This window comes from Trichomycterus rosablanca, chromosome 24, assembly GCF_030014385.1.
Source record: "Trichomycterus rosablanca isolate fTriRos1 chromosome 24, fTriRos1.hap1, whole genome shotgun sequence".
Lineage (NCBI taxonomy): Eukaryota > Metazoa > Chordata > Actinopteri > Siluriformes > Trichomycteridae > Trichomycterus > Trichomycterus rosablanca.
In genome coordinates, this window is record NC_086011.1 from 7136933 (window position 1) to 7164660 (window position 27728).

Below are 27728 nucleotides of genomic sequence, written 5' to 3' on the forward strand. Positions count from 1 at the left end.
CAGCTGACTTAACGAACGAATGAGTAGCACAGTACACAGCAACAAGAATCATGGGTGTTGTGGCGTGATCCTTCGATTCAGATGTGCTACTTTTGTCTTTGTGTGGGTTGGTACACATTTCTACCAATTGCTTTATCCTGGTCAGGGTTGCGGCGGGTCCAGTTCCACCGGATAACACTGTGCACAAGGCAGGAATAACCTACATTTCTGTTTAGACAAGTACTGCGGACTGATTATGGAAACATGCACTATATGGCCGAAAGTATTCGATATACACCTGACCTTGAGCTTCTCACAAGACTTTGAAGTATGTCTGTGGGAATTTGTGCCCATTCAGTTAAAAGATGACAGCATTTGTATTCATGGGCACTGATGTAGGGCTGAGGTCTTTGAACCAAGCTTTCCTTCATGTCTGGCTCGGTCATGCAGTGACGATGACATGGTGGTGGTGTGGTAGTGTGTGTTGTGCTGGTCTGAGTGGATCAGACACAGCAGCGCTGCTGGAGTTTTTAAATATCGTGTCCACTCACTGTCCACTCCATTAGACACTCCTACCTAGTTTGTCCACCTTGTAGACGTAAAGTCAGACGATCAGACGATCGCTCGTCTGTTCCTGCTGTTTGAGTTGGTCATCTTCTAGACCTTCATCAGTGGTCACAGGATGCTGCCTACGGGGCGCTGTTGGCTGGATATGTTTTTGGTTGGTGGACTATTCTCAGTCCAGCAGTGACAGTGAGGTGTTTAAAAACTCCAGCAGCATTGCTGTGTCTTATTGGGACACCAGTATATACACTAATCAGCCATAACATTAAAACCGCCTCCTTGCTTCTACACTCACTGTCCATTTTATCAGCTCCACTTACCATATAGGAGCACTTTGTAGTTCTACAATTACTGACTGTAGTCCATTTGTTTCTCTGCATGCTTTGTTAGCCCTCTTTCATGCCATTCTTCAATGGTCAGGACTCTCACAGGACCACTACAGAGCAGGTATTATTTAGGTGGTGGATCATTCTCAGCACTGCAGTGACACTGACATGGTGGTGGTGTGTTAGTGTGTGTTGTGCTGGTATGAGTGAATCAGACACAGCAGCGCTTCTGGAGTTTTTATATACCATGTCCACTCACTGTCCACTCTATTAGACACTCCTACCTAGTTTGTCCACCTTATAGACGTAAAGTCAGGCGATCAGACGATCGCTCGTCTGTTCCTGCTGTTTGAGTCGGTCATCTTCTAGACCTTCATCAGTGGTCACAGGACGCTGCCCACGGGATGCTGTTGGCTGGATATTTTTGGTTGGTGGACTATTCTCAGTCCAGCAGTGACAGTGAGGTGTTTAAAAACTTCATCAGCATTGCTGTGTCTGATCCACTCATACCAGCACAACACACACTAACAGACCACCACCATGTCAGTGTCAGTGCAGTGCTGAGAATGATCCACCACCTAAATAATACCTGCTCTGTAGTGGTCCTGTGAGAGTCCTGACCACTGAAGAAGAGCATGAAAGGGGGCTAACAAAGCATGCAGAAATACAGATGGACTACAGTCAGTAATTGTAGAACTACAAAATGCCTCTATATGGTAAGTGGAGCTGATAAAATTGACAGTAAGTGTAGAAACAAGGAGGCGATTTTAATGTTATGGCTGATCATTGTACGTATATACTGGTGTCCCAGTACTTTTCTCCATATAGTGTAGGTTTGAAGGTATTTTTTAAGACAGTAGTAGCAGGTACATTCTGTTTACTATTTAGCAGGGAATAAAAAATAGAAGCGCTGGGGGGTGGGGGGTGGGGGGGGGGGATGGAGGGGTGTGTAAAAATAAATGGTTCCTAAAGATTCAGTACCTGCAATGCAACACTATTCTCTCCGCCACAGCCCGCTAACAGCAGACGGCTTATCAGACATCTGCGTGATAAATATTATCAGGCGCTAAAGCTTTGTGTACAAACAAAGTCTTGACTTTGAGGTTTAGATAAGGATGCATTCACAGGAACCTGCTGGATAAACGAGCGTTCGGAGAAACATTTTAGGATAAGCGAGCATTCAAAAGAGCCCTCGAGGCGTGATTACACGATGGAGTTATAAAGCCGTGCGCTAGTTTATCACACACGCTATTCCATCTGGATGGGCCCTGTAGATAAGCGTTATTCTGCTGGGATGTACACGATAATTCAGCACATTGAGGAATACACACTTATTGGAAGCCGAGAGAAATTTATAGTAGTTGTAGTTAGTAATCCACCTACTAGTATGCCCCTGAGGGGTGGAAAGAAATCCGTAATACAAAAGACTACATTAAAGACTAAAAGACTGAACCTCAGTGTTGCATCCTCTAACTCACTCACTTAACCACTTATCAAATTAGGGTCGCTTGTTGCTGGAACCTATCTGAGCTTTTCAATGGGCGCAAGGCACACAGTAACACCCTGGACGGGGCGCCAGTCCATCGCAGGGCAGACACACACACACAAACAAACATTCACCTATAGGGCAATTCAGTGTCTCCAATTAACCTGAGGAAGACAAACGCTAGTGCTTAAGAAATGTTCTTTTGACAGAATGGGCACAAATTCCCACACACATACTCTAATATCTGGTACAAAACCCTTCCAGAATAGTAAAAGCTGGTATAGTTGGCAAGTCAGCAATTCTGTACTAACACTGTATTAATGCCCATGGTTTTGAATTAGGATGTCAAACAGGTGGGTGGCACTTTGGCTCAGTGGGTAGCACTGTCGCCTCACAGCAAGAAGGTCCTGGGTTCAACTGTCAGGCGGAATTGAACGGGTCCTATCTGTGTGGAGTTTGCATGTTCTCCCTTACACAGTCAGAAGACATTGCTCTGTCTGTGATGGACTGGTGACCTCACTCACTCACTTTCTTAACCGCATATCCAATTAGGGTCACGGGATTCGTTGCTGGAACCTATCCCAGCTTTTCAACGGGCGCAAGGCACACAGTAACACCCTGGACGGGGCATACACACACACCCATTCACCTATAGGGCAATTCAGTGTCTCCAATTAACCTGACTGCATGTTTTTTGGACTGTGGGAGGAAACCGGAGCTCCCGGAGGAAACCCGCGCAGACACGGGGAGAACATGCAAACTCCGCACAGAAAGAACCCGGACTGGGGGATCGAACCCAGGGCGGAACCATAGTGGTACCATAATTTTTAAGTTAGCATTATGTGTGGGTGCCACACAAACACGATTCCTGAGGATTTGGGTTCGGACACTGTCTAAGAAGTTTACATGTTCTCCTTACGTTCCAGGTTTTTTTTCCTTTTGACTGATAAGGCACAAATGTCCACAGACACACTCTAAAATCCTGTTGAAACCCATTTCTAAAAGAGTGGTAGCTGTTGTACATGCAAAGTGGAAAGAGAAGGATTTAAATGGATTTGTATTAATGATTTTGAAGTAGGACGTCGAGCATGCTGATTGTCAGGTGTCCACATACTTTTGGCTACAAAACAAGGTCCATTAAGTCAATGTGGACCTCCAGTGGCTTGCCCAGCGCCCTCTATGATCCTAACCCTATTAAACACCTATAGGATACATTGGAAGGCGGATTGCAGCCAGGGTTTTTTATCTGGTCCCACAGAGGTTTACAAAGTGTAACGTAAAGTCTCCACAAGGGGGCGTTCTTGTACAAGTGAATTTTCTATGTCCCAGTTAAAATTAGTTTATTTAATTATTAGTATTTTTGTCTGGCTTTTTGTTTGAATAACCCTGGTCTAGACTAAACACTAGTGCTTGAGAAATGCTCGTTGGCAGAATGGGCACAAATTCCCACACATGCACTCTGATATCTGGTACAAAACCTTTCCAGAATAGTGAAACCTGGTATAGCTGGCAAGTCATCAACTCTGTACTAACACTGTATTAATGCCCATGGCCCATGGTTTTGGATTAGGATGTCGAACAAGCGGGCGGTACAGTGGCTCGGCGGGTAGCACTGTCACCTCACAGCAAGAAGGTCCTGGGTTCAATTCTCAGAAGTTCGCATGTTCTCCCTGTGTCTGTGTGGGTTTCCTTACACAGTCCGAAGACATTGCTCTGTCTGTGATGGACTGGCAACCTCACTCACTCACTTTCTTAACCGCTTATCCAATTAGGGTCGCGGGAAGGAGGGGGGGGTGTTGCTGGAACCTATCCCAGCTTTTCAATGGGCGCAAGGCACACAGTAACACCCTGGACGAGACACTGCAGTGCACACACACACACACACACACATTCACTTATAGGGCAATTTAGTGTCTCCAATTAACCTGACTGCATGTTTTTTGGACTGTGGGAGGAAACCGGAGCTCCCGGAGGAAACCCGCGCAGACACGGGGAGAACATGCAAACTCCGCACAGAAAGGACCCGGACCGCCCCGCCTGGGGATCGAACCCTGGACCTTCTTGCTGTGAGGCGACAGTGCCACCCACCGAGCCACCGTGCCGGGACTGACGACCTGTCTAGGTTATTATTTATTTATTTATTTACCTGTAGTGCAATGACCATCTTCTCCAATTAAAACTTATCATTCAGGACTCAAAGCCAAAGCCTCCCGAAAAATCCCATTACCGCCGCTGACACTGATGCACAGCAGCTCTATGCAAATGAGTTGTCAACACAGTAGCGCTTTCAGGAGCGAGGGAGTGGAAAGAACGCCGCAGCCGCTGTCTTGTTTCAATCCGCCCCTGCTGAGCAGCCTCAGCTTTACCGTTATACTCTTAGCCTTGCATGCTAATTGACACAGAAGGGATATAACTCGACTCAGATGTGGCACGTTCGCGTAACAGCGGTCCATTTTTTTTTCTTTTTTAGGTCAAGCATGGAAAGAAACAAGGTTCGGATTTTGAAAACGCTGACCCTTGGTTGCCATAGAAATGGAAGCGACGTCGCACTTTGTGTATACACAGCACGCTCCTGTGGGGCTGCGCTTATCCGTGTTTCATAAACTTGGAAGTCTTTGTAGTGTCACACGAATTTGCAGTTTAACAGAAGTGTTTCTGTTACTCTTGGTGCTGGAGCTAAAATACAGGGACTGATCAGCCATGACATTAAAACCACCTCGTTTCTACACTCCTGTCCATTTTATCAGCTCCACTTACCATAGCAGGAGCACTTTATAGTCCTACAATTACTGACCGTAGTTCATCTGTTTCTCTGCATGCTGTTCTTCAATGGTCAGGACCCTCACATGATCACTACAGAGCAGGTATTATTTAGGTGGTGGATAATTTTCAGCACTGCACTTACAGTGACGTGGTGGTGGTGTGTTAGTGTGTGTTGTGCTGGTATGAGTGGAGTTTTTAAACACAGTGTCCACTCACTGTCCACTCTATTAGACACTCCTACCTAGTTGGTCCACCTTGTAGATGTAAAGTCAGAGACGATCGCTCATCTATTGCTGCTGTTTGAGTTGGTCATCTTCTAGACCTTCACCAGTGGTCACAGGACGCTGCCCACGGGACGCTGTTGGCTGGATATTTTTGGTTGGTGGACTATTCTCAGTCCAGCAGGGACAGTGAGGTGTTTAATAGCTCCATCAGTATTGCTGTGTCTGATCCACTCATACCAGCACAACACACACTAACACACCACCACCATGTCATTGTTACTGCAGTGCTGAGAATGATCCACCACCTAAATAATACCTGCTCTGTGGGGGTCCTGACCATTAAAGAACAGGGTGAAAGCAGGCTAAAAAGGTTTGTAGAGAAATAGACGGACCACAGTTGTTTATATCCCAAGCTGCCACACAGCACTTTTCATATACAGTGGTACCTTGTAACTCAACGTCCCCTAAACGCAAAATCTTTGAAACTCAACGCCCTTCGTCAAGACATTTCTTAAACTTCACTTGTTCTTCTTCCCCTAAACTCAACATGTTCAGTTTGTTCTTTAAAAATGTATTCATTTAATGTCAGCGTCACGTAAAACGTCATCAAAGTATGCATATGAGACGAAACTGCATTTGTGTGGAATAACCATCAGATTTACTCTGAAAGCTCCACATGTATCTGTGTTTAGCTGGATTTTCCTCACTGTTTCACTTTTAAACTTGTGTTATAGCTCAAGGTTTAGCTTTCTATTTCAGTGTTTTTATATTATATTTGTGTCAAAAATAAACCCCATTATTTTACATAAGCCTAAAATATATGCAGTTCCACATGACCATGGAACACATTAAAAGGTTTCTGATACATCCTTATGAAAAAAAATACCTTGAAACTCAACGCCTTTAAACTCAACGCCACTCCCAGAACCATATGACGTACCACTAAGGTACCACTGTACTGCATTGCCTTATACTGTAATTTTTATTATTTATCTTAAGCTATTTTTTGTATATATGCAAATTTTACTAGCTTTTTATAATTAGCATTTTGTATACTGTATTATCTGTATATTGTAGAGAGCTACCAACAGCTGGAAACAAATTCCTTGTATGTGCAAACATACTTGGCGTATGAGAGTCTGAGTTGTAGAACATATTTTGTGTATTTTGAGTATTTTCTACCTCTACAGTGCATTAAATAATCAAAAAATCCTGACAAATCTATCTCCACATTGGCTATGTAACACTTGATGTTGCCAATAAAACTATGAACAGCACAAGCCGTTAGTCAACAACATCCAGAAATGCCATAACTTGCCTGCCTCAGGCTTACCTAAATCGATCTGAGAGTATTGTGGAGTACAAGACAATGTCAGATTGTTTATGGAAATAATAAAGTCTAGATTTTTTTCTTTTCAAAGATTCAGAATATACAGTGGATTCATAAAGTATTCAGACACCTTTATTTACTGTTTTAGGCATTTGATTTGCTATCAATCTACACTTCATCGCACTTAATGACCAAGTTGAGTTTTCTGAAGACGAATTAAAAATCAGTTCTGGTCGGACGCATCCTGTTTGCTTTAATTATCTTTGAGATGTGTCCCACTGTTGCGATTCAAATTGATTGGATGTAGTTCAGAATGAAACAAACACACACACACAAACACACACACACAGGTCTATAAGGGCTCACAATTGACACTGAACTGTCAGGATAAATCCTGCAGCATAAAGTAACCTCAGTCTGTGGAGCTCTGTGATCAAATGTCACAAGGCATAGCATGGCTTTAATAACTGGTCAGATAGATAAGGTAAGAGAGAACCCAATGGTCAATCAAAAAATAGGAGCACCTGATGGAGACACCAGAGGAAGGCAGATCACAGAGATTTGATAGGCTTGTCCATGACGGATGAGACAAGCTGCCTAAATCCAGATGTGAAAAGCGTGTAGAGATGTATCTAAGAAGAGATCCAGCTGGATTGAGGCCAATGGGGCTTCTATATTGTGATCAGTGTGCTATTTATTGTAAAATATTATGCCTAGTAAGTGTTAAAAATAAGCAAATGCATAATTTCTATCTAGGATATAATAAACCGGCGACTCTGTGGCCACTGTGTATAAAAGGTAATTTCTGCTTCTAATAAGTCAGCTGTTATCGGAGCACTTGCATACACAGTAAAATTAGACGCAATTAATTATAAAATTATTTTAGAATTAATGGATTTGAAATGTGATCAGATCAGCTTATAGAATTAAACATTATAAAACAATGTTCCTAGGCAAGGGGGATATTTGAGCCAGCTGAAAAATCCTGGGTAGGTTTGCCACTGTTTCTAGTTTCTTAATTCGACAGATAATGACTCTCACTATGGTTCAGTGGAGTCCTAGAGCTGCTTAACATGAATTTCCATCTTATAGAATAAAATATTATAAAATAATGTACCTAGGCAAGCGGTATATTTGAGCTAGCTAAAAAATCCTGGGTAGGTTTGCCACTATTCCTAGTTTCTTAATTTTACAGATAATGACTCTCACTGTGGTTTGGTGGAGTCCTAGAGCCCTGTTATGCCTTTATAACTTTTTTCTGTACTTTTATGAATTTCCATGTATCATTGAGTGTCATCTCTACAGTAACTTGTTCTAAATTTAGAGATTATGACTTTCACTGTGGTTTGGTGGAGTCCTAGAGCCCTATTATGCCTTTATAACTTTTTTTCTCTACTTTTATGAATTCCCATATATCACTGAGTGTCGTTTCTACAGTAACTCATTCTATATTTAGAGATTTTGACTCTCACTGTGTTTTGGTGGAGTCCTAGAGCCCTATTATGCCTTTATAACTTTTTTCTCTGCTTTTTATGAATTTCCATATATCATTAAGTGTCGTCTTTACAGTAACTTGTTCTAAATTTAGAGATTATGACTCTATATTGTGATCAGTGTGCTATTTATTGTAAAATATTATGCCTAGTAAGTGTTAAAAATAAGCAAATGCATAATTTCTATCTAGGATATAATAAACCGGCGACTCTGTGGCCACTGTGTATAAAAGGTAGTTTCTGCTTCTAGTAAGTAAGTCAGCTGTTATCAGACCACTTGCATACACAGTGAAATTAGATGCAATTACTTTAAAAAATGCTTTTATCTAGCCAGTAAATGTCTTAACATCCCTTCGTATGCACCCTTAACTGAACTTGTGGGAAACAGAGATCAAATTTATAAAGACATGCTCCGGTTGATAATGTGGTCAGTGTGTCCTTTTATATAACGGTGTCCCTCGCATTGCTTTTCTCCTCACATCCACAGAGAGCGAGCAGATGCAAATTTGCCCATGTAATGTCTGTTCAAATGTAGCGTTGTGGCTAATGAGCTCTGGTTGAAAAAAAAAGGAATAGCTCAGGAAAATTACCAGTATGATATGTACAGGAATGTGTTATCTATGTTGGAAGACGTCGATTATCTGGGCAAGCTGTAGCCTAGTGGTTAAGGTACTGGACTAGTAATCAGAAGGCTGGTTCAAGCCTCACCACTGTCAGGTTGCTTTTGTTGGGTCCTTAAGCAAGACTCTTAACCCTCAATTGTTCAGACCCTCTAAACTGTCTATATTCTAGATGCAATGTACGATCAAAAGTATGTACACAGCACTAATAATTATTAACTTCAAGTGTTTCAGCCAGACCTATCATGTACAGGTGTATAGAATCAATAAATAAATCCAAATGCTCCCAACTTTGTGCACTAGGAAATCATGATTTGATAGGTGTGAAGTGAAGGAACATCCCTGGCCTGCACAGAGCCCTGACCTCAACCCCACTAAACATGTCTAATGAGATGGGATGACTTGGAATGTTAATGACAAGCCAGACCCTTATTAACAACTGGACCTTACAAATGCTCACAGATACACCCTATGTGGGTCACCACAGTGGATCATCTGCCTCTTTAAAAAGAAAATCAGCCAAAATTGTTCTAGCCAACCATGTCAACCACCGTTGACATCTGGAGCACTTGTGAGACAGTGATAGCCTAGTGGGTAGAGCTTTGGTCTATCAACTGAAAGGCTGAAATACCGTGTCCACACACTGTCCACTCTATTACACACTCGTACCTAGTTGGTCCACCTTGTAGATGTAAAGTCAGAGACGATCGCTCATCTATTGCTGCTGTTTGAGTTGGTCATCTTCTAGACTTTCAACAGTGGTCACAGGACGCTGCCCACGGGGCGCTGTTGGCTGGATATTTTTGGGTTGGTGGACTATTCTCAGTCCAGCAGTGACAGTGAGATGTTTAAATCCACTCATACCAGCACAACACACAGTAACACACCACCACCATGTCAGTGTTACTGCAGTGCTGAGAATGACCCACCACCCAATAATACCTGCTCTGTAGTGGTCCTGGGAGAGTCCTGACCATTGAAGAACAGCATGAAAGGGGGTTGACAAAGCATGCAGAGAAACAGATGGACTACAGTCAGTAATTGTAGAACTATGAAGTGCTTCTATATGGTAAGTGGAGCTGATAAAATGGACAGTGTGTAGAAACAAGGAGGTGGTTTTAATGTTATGGCTGATCAGTGTATGTACAGTATATATGACAAATAAAGGCATTCTATTTTATTATGTTGCTGCATTTGCATCATTTGCTGGCTGGTCGAGGTGCCCACATGTGGGATAGTTGATTCAGATAATAATGTGTGAATCTTCGTATTCCAGGGATGTCCAAACTATGGCATGTTAACCAGCTAATGAGGTATTTTAGAAATATAATTAAAACAGCTTGAACTCTGGGTATCTAAAATGCTCCCCATCTTCTTTCCCCCAACCCAGAAATTAGAAAATTTGAACACCTTTGCCGTACGTGATACTGGTCTCAGCGTGACCCCGTCTCTTGTAGATGGAAAACAGCGCCTGGCGAATATGTGCATGTTACATTTAAGGATTCACAGTAGTGACGGAACCTTGTAAGAGGTTCATTTGGGCAAGGAAAAATAAATCCGGAGCTAATTTGCCTTTAACAGGCTGTATATTCATAAACACAAACAAAACCAGAACAATGACAGGTTCAGCCAAGTCCCTCAAAAGAAACATAATAATAGCTTTTAGCTTCTTCGTTTGCTTGCTCTTTAGCTTTGTGACTCTCCTGGCAGTACACACGAGAGGAAGCACCCAAAGGGGAACAAACCAGGGTTTAAATAGACACGGTAATTAGCCTCCACAGGTGTAACCACTGATTATCCCTCAAGTGTATTCCCAAATATCTCAAATATCCTCCCTCATGTTGCAGCCTTGAGCTGAACCTCACCCCACCCGTCACATCAGTGTTTTTGTGCCTTTGAAAACTGTAAGTATGTTAGAAGTGGGATGTAAGAGCTAAACAAGAGACAAGTGGTGCTAGATTTGCTCCCTCAAGCCTGCGACTCTATAATTAATAGATTTAAAATGGGATCAGATCATCTTATAGAATTAAACATTATAAAATAATGTTCCTAGGCAAGGGGGGTAGTTGAGCCAATTGAGGACTCCTGGGTAGGTTTGCCACTATTTCCAATTTTCTAAATGTATAGATTATGACTCTCACTGTGGTTTGGTGGAGTCCTAGAGCCCTATTATGCCTTTATAACTTGTTTCTCTGCTTTTCATGAATTTTCATATATCATTAAGTGTCGTTTCTACAGTAACTTGTTCTAAATTTAGAGACTATGACTCACATTGTGGTTCGGTGGAGTCCTAGAGTCCTATTATGGCTTTATAAATTGTTTCTCTACTTTTTAATGAATTCCCATATATCACTGAGTGTCGTTTCTACAGTAACTTGTTCTAAATTTAGAGATTATGACTCTCACTGTGGTTTGCTGGAGTCCTAGAGCCCTATTATGCCATTATAACTTTTTTTTATCTGCTTTTTATGAATTCCCATATATCACTGAGTGTTGTTTCTACAGTAACTTGTTCTAGATTTAGAGATTATGACTCTCACTGTGGTTTGGTGGAGTCCTAGAGCCCTATTATGCCTTTATAACTTGTATCTCTGCTTTTTATGAATTCCCATATATCATTGAGTGTCGTTTCTACAGTAACTTGTTCTAAATTTAGAGATTAGGGTCATTAGAAAACATGTTTTGATGAGTTTGGTATGGAGGAAATTTATTGTGCTCTCCCACCTTTGGGATGAATTTGTTAGGGTGCCTGCGACGTCTGGTGAACGTAACACCAGTTCCCAGCGTTGCAGGCGTTACAGAACAAAGAACAGCATGGCCTCAAATAGGAGGCCAGCTGATTAGGGCGAACGACCTGCAGCTGCGAGCTCCCTATTTAAGGGGGCGTTGCTAGACTGCAGGTGTCGCACCTTTTGTCTTTGTTTGGTGGGTTATGCTGCACTGCACCAGCCTGTACCTTTATCAGGGCCAGTTCGGTTACCGCCGGCGCTAAAAGGGCGCAAGGGTGTGTAGATCGCAAGGTCGAGGTATTGAGGTTTTTATTTCTCTTTATAGGGAAAGACGGTGCGATCGGTGCAGCCCGCGAGCTGCGGTTTGTTTTTAGCGTTGCTAGGCGCCCGGCTAACGTGAGTAGCATCGGGCTTATGCTAGACGCTTCGCTGCAACTACCTCAGCCCCTTAAGGCATTAAGCGGATTCTGGTTTCAGCTGTGCCAGTTTGGCTCAGCGGTTTGAACGCCGTGTTAGCATCGGCACAACTCCGGTTCGAATCTGCGCCTCACCTCTTTTCTCTCTTTTAGTTAGATCGGCTCCTTCCCAGAGCGTTGTTGGTGACACAGCCGATTATTTACGCTTTAAAAGGCGTTTACCTTATTCTGCGCGATTTCTTCGGACAGTGTCTGAGGGTTCGCTTTCCTTAAACGCTCCTTATAAGGCGTAGGCGCAGCGTCACTCTCAGCTACGGGATAGCGAGGTGAGATACGCATCCGCTTTGCGAGTGAGCGACCAGGGTTCGCGCCTCGCATAGGTAGATTATTTCTTTTGTGTTTTGTACTGTTCTTTTTCTCTTTTTCAGTTGCCAGCAAGCCAGCGGCTCCGTTCGGGCTTTCCCGAATTGTTTTCTGTTTTGCCAGTTTCCGTTTTTTATTTTCATTATTATCATTTGTCTTGTAAAAATTATTATTTATTGTAAATAAATATAATTTTTCTCTGCATCCTTGGGTCCTAAAGCCTCTCTTTATAACAGAAAGGTGCGACCATAGATGGACCCAGCAGAGACTCCTCCCATGGTTGACGTCCTTCGTCACCAGGGGGTCGCACTGGGGAGACACGAACTGGCGCTGTCAGAGCTGACACAGCGGGTGACTGAAATCGCCCAGCTGTTGCCGACTCTGGCAGTCGGTTCGGGTAGCCTCAGCCACTCTCCCGCTCCCCCAGCACCTCCTGTAGGAGGCGAAACCTCCATTCCGCCCCCCGAGCGTTTTTCAGGGGAGGCGAAGAAATGTCGAGGCTTCCTCCTACAATGCTCCCTCACATTCGAGCTACAGCTGTCCCGCTTCCCTTCTGAGCGCTCCAAGGTTGCGTTTATTATATCTCTACTTACCGGCAAAGCCTTGGAGTGGGCTACTGCCCTGTGGGAACAGAACGCTCCGGAGTGTTCTTCAGAGTCCTCTTTTAAGGAGGCTCTGAGGGACACTTTCTTTCATCCCACAGGGGGAAGGGAGGCGGGCCCGCGCTTGCTCGAGCTGTCCCAAGGGGGGCGCTCAGTCGCCGACTACGTCATCGAGTTTCGCACTCTGGCGGCTGAGTGCGGTTGGGACGAGGGGGCATTAGTTGCCATTTTTCACCGTGGTCTAGGAGAGAGAATTAAAGATGAGTTGGCCACTCGAGAACTTCCCACTTCTCTTAAGGCCTTCTATCTCCTAGCTACCTCAATTGATACCAGACTCCGACAACGTTCCCGGGAGCGAGGGTCTCACCCGCCCTTTTGTCGGCCTCAAGGCCAGCCCCGGCCCGCGTCGCGAGATCAGGACCCAGAACCCATGCAACTGGGATCGACTCGGGGGGGCGCCCCATTACCATCCGACTCCGCCTCGAGGGCCCGACCTCGGTTGAAACGAGTAGGCCGCTCCCGTGGCAGGGAGTCGAGGGCGAGCTGTTCCATCATCCCTGAGCAGGGTCTTTTTCTCAGGGCGTCGTTGCGTTGGGATTCTGGGAATACTGATCTCAAAGTCTGTGTCGATTCAGGCGCGGTGGAGAATTTCATAGATCGCCATCTGGTACATGGGTTGGGGATTGAGCTTCAACCCTTACGAGTTCCCATTGTGGTTCATGCCGTGGACGACCGGGCGGTGGCCGGGAGTCCAATCACGCATCAAACGCCTCCTCTCACGATGCGTTTGGGGAGTCATGAGGAGAGGATCACATTCTTAGTGACCCAGGTTCCCCAACTCCAAGTGGTTTTGGGACACTCGTGGTTGAGGAAGCACAATCCCCAAATTGATTGGCAAACCGGGTCAATCTATGCATGGGGAACACGGTGCCAAGATGCATGTCTGCTGCCAGTGAGCATGTCATCGGCGCCATCATCGCTTGAGGCGATGACCCCTGACTTGGCCCGGGTGCCCCCCGTGTACCATGACCTGCAGGAGGTATTTAGCAAGTCCCGGGCGCGGGACTTGCCCCCACACAGACCTTTCGATTGTGCGATCAACTTGCTTTCTGGCACTTCTCCTCCTAGGGGGCGCCTCTTCTCCCTGTCGGGACCGGAGAGGATCGCCATGGAGGAGTATGTAAAGGAGGCACTCGATCAGGGGTTCATCCGACCATCGTCCTCCCCAGCTGGGGCAGGATTCTTCTTTGTGGGAAAGAAGGATGGAACCTTGCGCCCCTGCATCGATTATCGAGGTCTGAACGCAATAACGGTTAAGGATCGTTATCCGCTGCCGCTGATGGCCACGGCTTTCGAAGCCCTTCAGCGGGCTTCAATTTTTACGAAGCTTGACTTACGCAGCGCGTATAATTTGATCCGTATCCGGCGAGGGGATGAATGGAAGACTGCATTCATTACGCCCACGGGACACTATGAGTACCTAGTGATGCCCTTTGGGTTAATGAATGCCCCCGCGGTCTTCCAACGCTTTATCAATGAGGCTTTGCGGGAAGCCCTTGATAGATACGTCTATGTTTACCTAGACGATATCCTAATATTTAGCCGGTCCATCGAAGAACATGTGAGGCATGTTCGCCGGGTTCTCCAGCTTCTGCTCGACCATCATTTGTTCGTCAAGCTGGAGAAGTCCATTTTCCATACCCCATCAGTTTCCTTTTTGGGGTTTATAATTTCACAAGGTGCCCTGCGAATGGATCCGGCAAAAATCAAATCTGTGGAGGACTGGCCAACTCCAAGTTCCGTACGCCATGTGCAAAGATTTCTGGGCTTTGCAAACTTTTTTAGGCGATTCATTCGGAACTTCAGTACGGTCGCCGCTCCTTTGACGGCTCTCACAGGTAAGGGTCCGTTTAAATGGACGGTGCAGGCCCAGCAAGCCTTCAATAGGCTTAAGTCTCTCTTAACAACTGCTCCTGTATTGCAGTTGCCCGACCCAGAGGAACCTTTCATAGTGGAAGTGGATGCCTCTGACGTCGGGGTTGGGGCGGTATTGTCCCAGAGAGTGGGTCCAGAAAAGAAGCTCCACCCATGTGCTTTCTTTTCACACCGTCTAACTCCTGCCGAGCGTAACTACCCGGTAGGAGATAAGGAGCTTTTGGCCATTAAGCTAGCGCTTGATGAGTGGCGACATTGGCTCGAGGGGGCAAAACATCCCTTCCTTGTTTGGACAGACCACAAAAATCTGTCGTTTATCCAACAAGCGAAGCGGATGAATTCCCGTCAGGCTCGGTGGTCACTTTTTTTTGGTCGGTTTTGTTTCACCCTGTCTTATAGACCAGGGTCGAAAAACGTTAAGCCCGATGCTTTGTCCAGGCAGTGGGAGCCGACCAGACCTGAGACTGAGCCTGACCCTATCATCCCCCTGAGTCAAATTGCTGCCCCAGTAACGTGGGGCATATTTAAGACGATTCGGGACGCTCAAGCGGTTGAGCCCGACCCAGGTGGAGGTCCACCTGACCGGCTGTTTGTACCATCAACAGTCCGTCGTCAGGTGTTTGAATGGGCTCACGCGTCCTCATTTGCGGCTCACCCAGGAGTCTCTAAGACCCTGGTGTTCTTGCGCCGAAGGTTTTGGTGGCCGGGGATGGAGAGTCAGGTCAAGGACTTTGTTCGAACCTGCGCTGTCTGTGCAACCAACAAAAGCACAAGAGAGCGTCCTCGTGGGCTCCTCCATCCATTACCAGTACCCTCAAGACCGTGGTCACACCTGGCGCTGGATTTTGTCACAGGATTGCCAAAATCCAGGGGATTCACGGTGGTACTGGTGATTGTGGACCGGTTCACTAAATCTTGCCTTTTCGTTCCGATGCCCAAGCTCCCGTCCGCCATGGCTACCGCACAGGCTGTTCTGCAACATGTGGTGAGAGCACATGGGGTCCCGTCCGACATTGTGTCGGATCGGGGTCCGCAGTTCATTAGCCAGTGCTGGCGAGCCTTTTGCCAACTTCTTGGCGCGACGGCTAGCTTATCCTCGGGATATCATCCCGAGTCCAACGGGCAATCGGAACGGGTCATTCAAGATCTGGGCAAGATGCTTCGGTGCCTGACTGCAGGTAATCCAGCCACTTGGGCGGATAAGTTGTTGTGGGCTGAATTTGCCCACAATACCCTGCACCACGCCGCATTGGGTATGTCACCATTTGAGGCACAGTTTGGCTATCCCCCTCCGCTGTTTCCTGATCAGGAACAAGAGGTTGCGGTGCCGACTGTGCAGCAACATATCCGTCGCTGCCGCGCTGCCTGGCGGAAGGCAAGACAGGCCCTCTTGGCCTCTCAGCGCTCCATGAAGCGCAATGCTGACCGTAGGCGGCAGCCGGCTCTAACGTTCCGGCCGGGCCAACGTGTCCTCTTATCGACGAGGGATCTCCCCGTCAAAGGTACCACTCACAAGCTGGCACCGAGGTACATTGGTCCGTTCAAGGTAGTTAGACGGATAAACCCGGTGACATATAGGTTGGAGCTGCCTCCCAGGATGAAGGCGCATCCAACCTTCCATGTCTCCCAACTTCGCCCGTTCGCGAGCGGGGGAGCTTTACCCCCCCCACAACCTCCCGCCCCTCGTATCATCCAGGGTGCCCCTGCATTTACGGTTCGCCGCCTCCTGGATAGCAGGAGAGTGCAGGGCAGCACCCAATACCTGGTGGATTGGGAAGGTTACGGCCCCGAGGAACGTTCATGGGTACCGGCTCGACGCATCCTGGACCCTGAACTGATCCGTGAGTACCGAAGGAACCGGTCTGCGTGTCTTGGGACCTCGGGAGCTGTCCCTAGAGGGGGGGGTCCTGTTAGGGTGCCTGCGACGTCTGGTGAACGTAACACCAGTTCCCAGCGTTGCAGGCGTTACAGAACAAAGAACAGCATGGCCTCAAATAGGAGGCCAGCTGATTAGGGCGAACGACCTGCAGCTGCGAGCTCCCTATTTAAGGGGGCGTTGCTAGACTGCAGGTGTCGCACCTTTTGTCTTTGTTTGGTGGGTTATGCTGCACTGCACCAGCCTGTACCTTTATCAGGGCCAGTTCGGTTACCCCCGGCGCTAAAAGGGCGCAAGGGTGTGTAGATCGCAAGGTCGAGGTATTGAGGTTTTTATTTCTCTTTATAGGGAAAGACGGTGCGATCGGTGCAGCCCGCGAGCTGCGGTTTGTTTTTAGCGTTGCTAGGCGCCCGGCTAACGTGAGTAGCATCGGGCTTATGCTAGACGCTTCGCTGCAACTACCTCAGCCCCTTAAGGCATTAAGCGGATTCTGGTTTCAGCTGTGCCAGTTTGGCTCAGCGGTTTGAACGCCATGTTGGCATCGGCACAACTCCGGTTCGAATCCGCGCCTCACCTCTTTTCTCTCTTTTAGTTAGATCGGCTCCTTCCCAGAGCGTTGTTGGTGACACAGCCGATTATTTACGCTTTAAAAGGCGTTTACCTTATTCTGCGCGATTTCTTCGGACAGTGTCTGAGGTTTCGCTTTCCTTAAACGCTCCTTATAAGGCGTAGGCGCAGCATCACTCTCAGCTACGGGATAGCGAGGTGAGATACGCATCCGCTTTGCGAGTGAGCGACCAGGGTTCACGCCTCGCATAGGTAGATTATTTCTTTTGTGTTTTGTACTGTTCTTTTTCTCTTTTTCAGTTGCCAGCAAGCCAGCGGCTCCGTTCGGGCTTTCCCGAATTGTTTTCTGTTTTGCCAGTTTCCGTTTTTTATTTTCATTATTATCATTTGTCTTGTAAAAATTATTATTTATTGTAAATAAATATAATTTTTCTCTGCATCCTTGGGTCCTAAAGCCTCTCTTTATAACAGAATTGGAATGTTCATTGTGAGCCGGGCGTCATCCAACATCACTGCCTGACCTTACAACTGCTTTTTTGGGGGTAAATGGACACATTTACACAGACACATTTGGAAATCTTGTGGAAAGCAATCCCATGAGGCGGGATGGGGGTGTTGGAATAAGATTTTCATAAATTCATGGTCAAGAGTCCACATACATTAGGCCATATAGTGAATATTAATTACGTTTTCTACAGGATGCCCTTGGTTTAAATGCTCTTTAAATTTTTATTTGATTCACAGCCAAAAAATAAAAAGCCAGCCCCGAGGGTATCTGGGGATAAACGCCACGACCGCTGATGCAAACTGTTAACGTTCGGCATGGACAGCTGTCACTTTGCCAATGCATTCGCAATCTCTTACTCTGCCCTTTCTGCTTCTCGTTCATTCAATCCCCCGACGTATTAGATCAGATCGATAGGCGTTGACTGCAGCTTCGCGGTGTGAACCTCAGTAATCTGGGTCAGGAGAAGTGGCAGTGCTGAAAAAAAAAATTAAAGAAGTCTTTACTTTTTCTCCAGTGGGTACAGCCCTAGCTAAAGAGAGATGGGCTTGGTAATAGATTTTTGTCGGTGTAAAATGGGAGGCTGACCTCTGAGCCCACGGCACACCAAAGGAAATGCTAGTGTACCTACTGCAGAGTTAAAGAGATATTAATTTGACACCCACTCTGTGTGTTGCTTGGTATGTGTCATGTGATGAAAAGCAATCTCCCACGAGCCAATTGGTGATTTCTAGAGCAAATGTTGTGTTGAAAAGAACCAGTAGGCAGTAAAAAGAGACTCTGACTGCCTAGCTTGAGTACAGAGAAGATGACTAATTCCACTTTTACTGCCCTTGAGATTTACAATAGTAGAGTTGTATGCTTCATTGTTGTGTATAAGAAGGCATCTTTTCTTTTGTGTGTGTGTGTGTGTGTGTACATACTACACTACACTGTTCCATGTACTACATGTCATATTTAAATACATTAAAATAAATAAATAAATAAATACTAATATAAATAATAATAAATAAAACAAAAAAATTTATTTCGTGACTTTTGAATAAAATAAATAATATGGTAATAAATGTCATATAATGCTACATTACATTGTTCCATGTACTGAATGTCATTTGTCATTTTTTAAATAAAATAAAAATAAATAAATAAATAAAATATTTTCTCATTTTTAAATAAATTAAAATAAATAAATAAGTAATATGTTAATAAATGTCATATAATGCTATATTACACCGTTCCATGTACTGCATGGCATTTGTCATTTTTTAAATAAAATACAAATAAATAAATAAATGAATAAATGTATTTTTTTCATTTTTAAATACATTAACATAAATAAATAAAATGTTAATAAATGTCATATAATGCGATTATTATTAATTTTTTTAATAAATTCATTAATTAATAAAACTAAATAAAACTAATAAAATAAAACAAAAATTTATAAAAAAAAATTCATTTTTAAATAAAATAAAAATAAATAAATAAATTATGCATTAATAAATGTCAGATAATGCTACATTGCACTGTTCCATGTACTGCATGTCATTTGTTATTTTAAATAAAATAAAATAAGATTAAATAAAATCAAATAAATAAATAAAAACATGAATAAATTAATAAAAATGTATTATTAATTTATAATTATAAATTATACTACTAATAATTGTGCACTAAACAATATCCATAAAGGCAGTTTGACCAGTTTGGTGTAAAGGAACTCAAATGACCTACATGAAACCTGACCTCAACCTTACTGGACATTTTCGGGATGAACCGGAATGTTGATTGCGAGCCAGGTCCTCTCATCGAGTATCAATGCCTGACCACATAAATAATTGGGGACAGTGGTAGTCTAGTTGGTACAGTCTTGGGCTATCAATCAAAAGGCCTGGGTAACTGTATTTTGCTCTATCATGTAAGTGGTTGAATGACAATAAATCTGAGTCCGAGTTCAAATCCAGGCTCTGCTATGCAGCCACTGTTGGGACCTTGAGCAAGGCCCTTAACCCTGACTGCTCCAGGGGCGCCGTACAATGGCTGACCCTGCACACTGACCTCAGCTTCCAGACAAACTGGGATATCACTGTACTGTACACATGCATATGTATATATTACAAATAAAGGCATTCTTCTTCTTCTAATTGGTTTGAATGCACTGGGTCTGACCTTTGTTCTCTCAGACACAGCCCAAAGTGTCTGCGTAGGCTGTCAGTCAATAGCACGGCTGAGATTCAAACTCAGAACCTTTTCAAACGCTATGTTTTCTTCTAACTCGAAACATAAATGATTTCAAGTCATGAGACCGAACTTATTATTACAACACAACACTACTTTTTCTATTTTTGAATGAACGCAGCATAACTCAGCCAATGTCCTTCTGATCTGAATGGAACAGAGAACTCAAACCTCAAATGGAATAGAGAACCAGCTTTATTGGGAGATTAATTCACATATCATTTGCATGTTCACCGTGTGCATCACATCTATCTCTAACCACTATATAAATAGATAACAGCTAAACTCACAGCTTCTGAACCTAATCAATCGAAGGTTACGGGTTCTTGCTGAACGCCACTAGTGGGTGATTTTTATAGCTTAATCACGTGAAACAAGCTCTGAATAGTAAAGTTTTTTTTTTATATAAAGAATCCAGCTTCAACTAAAACAAACGTTCGCAGTTAGACCTAATCGATCTCATGAAGGCAGATGCAAATGAGTCGAGTCAGCCCGGGGTTCCACGCTACACTCTCAGGGTGATAATTGATAAAATGGGTTTGCGCTTGCAGTGCTGCTCATTTTAGGGCCGTTTAGTTAAATGTTCTTACACCATTAACAAAGTGTGCATATGCCACCCTAATTCCCCTCAAAAAGGAAGAAAAAATAGTAGGAAAATGTAAATAAAAACACAAAAGAAAGATTTGCAACATTTGTACCTTGAGATTTACAATAGTAGAGTTGTATGCTTCATTGTGTATAAGAAGACATCGTTTCTTTTCTTGTGTGTGTGTGTGTGTGTGTGTGTGTGTGTGTGTGTGTACATACTACACTACACTGTTCCATGTACTACATGTCATATTTAAATACATTAAAATAAATAAATAAATAAATAATTACTAATTTAAATAATAATAAATAAAACAAAAAAAATGTATTTCGTGACTTGAATAAAATAAATAATATGGTAATAAATGTCATATAATGCTACATTACATTGTTCCATGTACTGAATGTTTATTTGTCATTTCTTAAATAAAATAAAAATAAATAAATAAATAAAATATTTTCTCATTTTTAAATAAAATAAATAAATAAATAAATGTATTTTTTCATTTTTAAATAAATTAAAATAAATAAATAAGTAATATGTTAATAAATGTCATATAATGCTATATTACACCGTTCCATGTACTGCATGACATTTGTCATTTTTTCGCAGTTAGACCTAATCGATCTCATGAAGGCAGATGCAAATGAGTCGAGTCAGCCCGGGGTTCCACGCTACACTCTCAGGGTGATAATTGATAAAATGGGTTTGCGCTTGCAGTGCTGCTCATTTTAGGGCCATTTAGTTAAATGTTCTTACACCATTAACAAAGTGTGCATATGCCACCCTAATTCCCCCCAAAAAGGAAGAAAAAATTGTAGGAAAATGTAAATAAAAACACAAAAGAAAGATTTGCAACATTTGTACCTTGTATTTACTTATAAAGAGTAGAACATGTAATGAGATGGACGTCACGCCACCCCTGGGGCAATCTGCTTAGAAAGATAGAGAATGCTGGCATTGCCAAGGAGAAAAAATCCCCAGTCTAGTCATATCCAATTACCCAATTGCATTACACTTTCTCTATACTGATGCTGACTTCTGCTTCTGACTGAGGAGAGCCGTGACTAACACACGTCTGCGTATTTTCACCTGCTCGAGGTGAGTTCATATGGGGATCAGATTGGCCTACACACGCATTGGTGTCACACTGTGTAATTGAATCAGTTATAAGGAATCCCCTCTGGCATCCAACCCTACAAACGAGCCAATCATTGGCTCACAACTTCGAGATGTCAGCTCTGCTGTGCCCTAAAAAGTGTGGGTGTGAAAACACCATTAGTGTAGCAGGTGCAGCAGTGTTGTTGGGATTTTTTTAATAACTTGGACCATGGGCTATTTATAGCCTGCTACCATTTTTGAAAGCAGTTTTTTTTTGTAGTTCTACAATTACTGACTGTAGTCCATCTGTTTCTCTACATACTTTTTAACCTGCTTTCACCCTGTTCTTCAATGGTCAGGACCCCCACAGAGCAGGTATTATTTGGGTGGTGGGTCATTCTCAGCACTGCAGTGACACTAACATTGTGGTGGTGTGTTAGAGTGTGTTGTGCTGGTATGACTGGATCAGACACAGCAGCGCTGCTGGAGTTTTTAAATACCGTGTCCACTCACTGTCCACTCTAGTAGACACTCCTACCTAGCAGGTCAACCTTGTCGTTGTAAAGTCAGAGACGATCGCTCATCTATTGCTGCTGTTTGAGTTGGTCATCTTCTAGACCTTCATCAGTGGGCACAGGACGCTGCCCACGGGACGCTGTTCATACCAGCACAACACATACTAACACACCACCACCATGTCAGTGTCAGTGCAGTGCTGAGAATGACCCACCACCCAAATAATACCTGCTCTGTGGTGGTCCTGGGAGAGTCCTGACCATTGAAGAACAGCATGAAAGGGGGCTAACAAAGCATGCAGAGAAACAGATGGACTACAGTCAGTAATTGTAGAAGTGGAGCTGATAAAATGGACAGTGAGTGTAGAAACAAGGAGGTGGTTTTAATGTTATGGCTGATCGTTGTAGAGTCTGTGGTCTGTGTTTGCATCTGTTTTACTCTATCTGGACCCCAACAAGAAAAGTTTGGACACCCCTGCCTTAAGGAAAATAGTGATTCAACACTAACAAAGATATAAAAACCCAACAGCGTCCTGTGATCAGACTAAAAGAGCATTTTCAAACATATTTTAATCTAGATAGAGGAACCTAGTGGCCACAAAGAGAAGAAACCTTGAATTCCTGAATGCCTCATTGTTTGTTCCATCAGACATTGTTTAAAACCTTAAGCTGTCTTCTAACAGTGCATTACTGCTTTCCTTTTCTTCCTCCACTTTGACATTTTCATTTACGATTGCCGCTACACCCAGGAAAACGAGCCACTCCGCTCGATGCGTCCTTGGTATTTTTCATAGTCTTCCTTTTTATTTTTGTTATGTATTTATTTATTTATTTAGTTTTTGTAGCAAGTGTAGCAGAACTTGGCAGAGACGGAGACATTTAGCATTACGACACGCTCTAGCTGGTCCGAGGAATGAATCAGTGTTCGCGTTTAAGGAGAGAAGCGATGAGGCTAAGGGAACGCCGTGACAAGTGACACGACGATTAGAACAATTTCTCTCCCGGGACGGTGAGGATCCTCCAGCTTTGCGGGAGCCGAAGCCAAGTATGTTTTGCTGTGACAAACTGCAGGAGATAAAGATCTTTCTCGGGCCGAGCGGACAACAGAAATATCGCGATGCGCGAATTGATCTGTCCAAAGACTTTGGCCAACACGGATTCTATCTGCTGTGGGTTGTAGATAGCATAGCTGTACTTTAGCTTAATAAATGGGAACCAAGCACCAAGCACCCAGACTGCTTCTACAAACATTAGTGAAAGAATGGGTCGCTCTCAGGAGCTCAGTGAATTCCAGCGTGGTACTGTGATAGGATGCCACCTGTACGACAAGTCCAGTCGTAAAATTTCCTCGCTACTAAATATTCCACAGTCAACTGTCAGTGGTGTTATAACAAAGTGGAAGCGATTGGGAACGACAGCAACTCAGCCACCAAGTGGTAGGCCACGTAAAATGACAGAGCGGGGTCAGCGGATGCTGAGGCGCATAGTGCACAGAGGTCGCCAACTTTCTGCAGAGTCAATCGCTACAGAGCTTCATGGAATGGGTTTCCATGGCCGAGCAGCTGCATCCAAACCCTACATCACCGAGCGCAATGCAAAGCGTCGGATGCAGTGGTGTAAAGCACGCCGCCACTGGACTCTAGAGCAGTGGAGACGTGTTCTCTGGAGTGACGAATCACGCTTCTCCGTCTAGCAATCCGATGGACGAGTCTGGGTTTGGCGGTTGCCAGGAGAACGGTACTTGTCTGACTGCATTGTGCCAAGTGTAAAGTTTGGTGGAGGGGGGATTATGGTGTGGGGTTGTTCTTCAGGAGTTGGGCTCGGCCCCTTAGTTCCAGTGAAAGGAACTCTTAGTGCTTCAACATACCAAGAGATTTTGGACAATTTCATGCTCCCAACTTTGTAGGAACAGTTTGGGGATGGTCCCTTCCTGTTCCAATATGACTGCGCACCAGAGCACAAAGCAAGGTCCATAAAGACACGGATGAGCCAGTTTGGTGTGGAAGAACTTGACTGGCCTGCACAGAGTCCTGACCTCGACCCAAAAGAACACCTTTGGGATGAATTAGAGCGGAGACTGTGAGCCAGGCCTTCTCGTCCAACATCAGAGTCTGACCTCACAAATGTGCTTCTGGAAGAATGGTCAAAAATTTCCATAAACACACTCCTAAACCTTGAGTTGAAGCTGTTATAGCTGCGAAGGGTGGGTCGACATCATATTAAACCCTATGGATTAAGAATGGGACGTCACTCAAGTTCATATGCGTGTGAGGGCAGACGAGCGAATACTTTTGGCAATATAGTGTATTTAGACACCTTTTCTAAACAATAAATGTGTTTTATAGCCACACCTAATGCTAAGATGCACTAATGGGCAAGATACTGTACTTTAAATGTTAATGTAGTTAACTAGTCTACTAGTGTAATGCCACCTCTGCTGGGTACAATTGCTTGCTGCCTGGTTGAGATACCCACCCTAGTAACCCTAGTCTCTCTACTGGCAGGTTAAAAGATAAAGCTGGTGACTGCAGGTATGACAGGGGGACCAGTGATAATCTCAGCTCTTGTGGGAATGTGGGAGAAATGTAGCTTACATGTGACGAATACACTCCCCCTTTGACATGCATCTTTTTCACCTGCGTGAGGCGCCCCCTATCATATGGGGCTCAGTTTTGCACACAGAGAGTCACACACTGATCCCATTAGCCCTTGTGTCTGTGCAGGTGCCACCAATCAGCCAGCAGAGATCATAATTGCATTAGTTATGAGGAATCCCCTCTGACAACCAACCTTACGAATGAGCCAATCGTTCTTCGTGTAGGTGCCCAGCCTGCCGGAAGCAGAGCTGAGATTTGAACTCTACCTGAGCACCGCAGTAAAGCTATTTTTTACTACTATTATGCCACTAGTACTACTAATAATACTACTAATAATAATAATATATATGCCAAAACAACCCTGACCTGTTGAGGCATGGACTCCACTAGACCCCTGAAGGTGTGCGGTGATATCTGGCACCAAGATGTTAGCAGCAGAACCTTCAACTCCTGTAAGTTGCCAGGTTTAGCCTTCATGGATTGGACTTGTTTGTCCAGAACATCCCACAGATGCTCGATTGGATTGAGATCTGGGGAATTTGGAGGCCAAGTCAACACCTCAAACCATTCCTGAAGCATTTTTGCTTTGTGGCAGGGCGCATTATCCTGCTGAAAGAGGCCACACCCATCGGGGAATACCGTTTCCATAAAAGGGTGTACATGGTGTGCAGCAATGCCTAGGTAGGTGGTACGTGTCAAAGTAACATCCACATGGATGGCAGGAACCAAGGTTTTTCAGCAGAACATTGCCCAAAGCATCACACTGCCTCTGCCGGCTTGCCTTCTTCCCATAGTGCATCCTGGTGCCATGTGTTTCCCAGGTAAGCGACGCACATGCGATTCATCAGACCAGGCCACCTTCTTCCATTGCTGAGTGGTCCAGTTCTGATGCTCACGTGCCTATTGTTGGCACTTTTGGTGGTGGACTGGGGTCAGCATGGGCACCCTGACATTATTCTATCAGAACCAGCATTAACCTTTTCAGCAATTTGAGCCACAGTAGCTCGTCTGTTGGATTGGTCCAGAAAGGCATCTTGTGATTATACCAAATGCTAAACACTATAAAGAATAATATTCACTAGTGGTCTAAGACTTTTGTCCCACATTGTATAAATAAATAAAAAATATATATATTATATGTGAAGGTTCCAGGGGCACCAATTTTAATACTTCTTGGATATCACACTAATAACTTTGCCCATTTGGATTTGGGCAGTTTATCCCATTCTTCATAACAGATCCTCTTAGGCTCAACAATCCCATGCTGTAGGTGTTGTTTGATAGTCCGACACTTTCGGCTCTGTCGTTTGGTTCAAATTCAACAAGGAATCAAGGTAGTTGTCACATTCTGTAGATCTTCCCAGCATCATGGTTAGCTTTGCCTTTTAGCTTGTGTTTTACATAGAAAAAAAATACCTGCTGAGTGCTCCCTTTTACTGCTGTAATTGAAACCTAAGAGGTTGATGGCGTGCCAGGGAATTTGGGGACTTGCAGGAGGTGGATACCGCAATTATGTACCGTGGCCTTGATGTAATCTAGAAGATTAGCCTCTGACAAAAAAGCCTCTGATCCAGGCACCCCCCCACCCCCTCCTTCTTCCTTGCTGCTAATTTCTGCTTGTGTAAGCTTGCTTGGAATCGACCAGGCACAAAGTATCGTGTTAGCATTTCCATCACTACAGCTGGGAGGTATCGACAGCCCGCTTCGGTTGTGGCCGTGATGAAAGCGTTGGACTCCATCAGCATCTTCGATGGACTGTTAATTTCATAATCAGGGTTTAAACTGTCATAATGATCCTCATTGTCTCTTAATGAGAGGCGGGGAATAGTACAGTTGCCAAAAATATCTGCAATCTTTAGCATGAGTGTTTTTTTGAACTGCTGATATAAAGAAAGTGGATGACTGGATAACAGCACAGCAAGTCCAGCATTGTAGTTAGCTTATATCATATAGCGCTGTAGGGTAAGAAAGTTGGAAATATATACAATAAAGACCATATACACCGATCAGCCATAACATTAAATCCACCTCCTTGTTTCTACACTCACTGTCCTATTTATTAGCTCCACTTACCATATAGAAGCACTTTGTAGTTCTACAATTACTGACTGTAGTCCATCTGTTTCTCTGCATGCTTTGTTAACTAACTTTCATGCTGTTCTTCAATGGTCAGGACTCTCCCAGGACCACCACAGAGCAGGTATTATTTAGGTGGTGGATCTTTCTCGGGGCTGCAGTGACACTGACATGGTGGTGGTGTGTTAGTGTGTGTTGTGCTGGTATGAGTGGATCAGACACAGCAGTGCTGCTGGACTGAGAATAGTCCACCAACCAAAAATCGCCAGCCAACAGCATTGTCCTGTGACCACTGATGAAGGTCTAGAAGATGACCGACTCAAACAGCAGCAATAGATGAGCGATCGTCTCTGACTTTACATTTACAAGAACTACAAAGTGCTTCTATATGGTAAGTGGAGCTGATAAAATGGACAGTGAGTGTATAAATAAGGAGGTGGTTTTAATGTGTATATCCTGCATATTGTGCAAGTTTTGTGCTATTTTTGATAAATTATGCTTCGCCAACAAAACAGCCGGTCGTTTTCTTTCGTCAGCTGATGACCTTCCTCCCCTCAACCTTTGACTTCTATTGAAAACATGTATGTAGCGCTTTTTGTACAGAAGAAAAAAAGTTATTTTATTTTCTGTCAGTGATTCATATTCAGTTTAACAACCAACAAGTTAAAGTTCTCTTTTTTATAGTATTTCTATTGTTTTCCATCAGCTGATGTCGCTGTTTACTGCTATTGAGCTATATGCAAATAAAACGCTCAGGTGGTGCAATGGTCTATAACTCTAGATCTAGGTTTGAATCCCAGCAGTGCTATTGAATGGTGTTAACATTGTGGTGAA

At 44.1% G+C, this 27728-nt stretch overlaps 1 protein-coding gene and 1 long non-coding RNA gene across 2 annotated transcripts in view; both read left to right on the forward strand.

The window, feature by feature from the left end:
- igsf21a (immunoglobin superfamily, member 21a) overlaps positions 1–27728 on the forward strand; it is a 318346-nt gene that overhangs the window by 136664 nt on the left and 153954 nt on the right. The window lies entirely within an intron of this gene.
- Positions 12206–12497, forward strand: LOC134301555 (uncharacterized). The gene is made up of 2 exons (XR_010007457.1): positions 12206–12256; positions 12359–12497. It is a non-coding gene; the product is annotated as an uncharacterized LOC134301555 (long non-coding RNA).